The following is a 1,411-nucleotide window of genomic DNA, read 5'->3' on the forward strand; positions in this document are numbered from 1 at the left end:
ACAAGGGGGAGGGGGGTGGCAAGAACTAAACTCTCCTCTGAGATGGGCACTTAGTCAGGGAGCTCTGGAGAAGGTGTATGAAAACAAGGCCCCCAACTGTTGCAGACTCAGTGAGATTATTAGGAACAGGTAGTTCCTAGTGAGAAAAGTAGAATCATCTGCATTTCCACCTTTGACAAGGTCCCCAGGGGTTCACAAGGGACCATTAAAGTCAGAAAAGTACCTGCTCTAGGTCAGTGGGTTTTTCAGTCCAGAGTACACATTAGAAATCTCTCTCCACGGGCTCTGCTTGGAAATTTTGATTCAATGGCTCTGTGCTGGGACCATGTTTTCTTTCTTTTTCATTTCTGCCTTTTCCTAACCCCCCCCAACCCTTTCTTCTTTAAAAGCAAAACAAGACACAGTTTCTCATGTGTCCCTGGCCAACCTTGTTCTTGCCAAACAGTGGAGGATGGCCTTGAACTTCTGATCCTCTTGCCTCCATATCCCCGGTGCTGGGATTATAGGTGTGTGCCACCAAACTCAGTTTGGAGATGGAACCCAAACTTTGTGTATGTGAGGATAAAACTCTACAAATTCTATAGTGCTATAGCTCCAGTTCCTTCTCTGTCCCTCTCTGTTTCTCTCCCTCCCAACTACTAAGCTGTCCTCAAGCTTGATTGAGAATCAGAATGATGGAGACGTCATTGAAACAGCACCACTGGTCTCACCTGTGGAGTTTCTAATCCAGCAGGCCAGATAGGGCCCAAGAGCCTGCATCTCTACCAAGTGATGCTATTGCCGCTGTTCCCTAGGGCTCACACAGAGAGGAGAGGCCAGGAGAGTGATCTAGATAGAACTTCCAAGGAGAATCACCATGTGTGGTAAAAGAAGGAGTAAAGAGACTGAGTGGCTTTAGTCATGGAGGTGAGCTGCCAAGAAAGCTTTATTTCTCAGAAGCCTTCTTCTGTGAAGTCCTAGCTATTTTATTTCTCAGCAACCACCATTTGAAGAATTTGCCCATGGTCACATCTGGGACCTCTTTCAGCAGCTCCTGCCATTGCTTGCAGAATGAAGTGTGCTTCTCGGTGCAACATCCAGGCTGGGGACCAGGACCTTCTGCTCCTTCCCTACACTGGACTCTGCTCTGGACATCATGACCTACTTGCCAATCTTCACTTAATTTTGCTGTCACATTCCGTGCCCCTGTAATGTATCTGAAGTCCTCTCCCTTTTCCTCATCTCTCAGCTCCTACCCGGCAGAGTAGATGAATAGTATAGATGTGACTGAGTGAGGGCTCCTACTGCTGCGAGGAGACTCCATGACCACAGCAACTCTTATAAAGGAAAACCGTCAGTGGTGTTCACCTACCATTCAGAGGTTCAGTTCATTATCATCACTGTGGGAAGCAGGCGGCATGCAGGCAGACAC

This window comes from Rattus norvegicus, chromosome 8, assembly GCF_021556685.1.
Source record: "Rattus norvegicus strain SHRSP/BbbUtx chromosome 8, alternate assembly SHRSP_T2T, whole genome shotgun sequence".
Taxonomy (NCBI): Eukaryota; Metazoa; Chordata; class Mammalia; order Rodentia; family Muridae; genus Rattus; species Rattus norvegicus.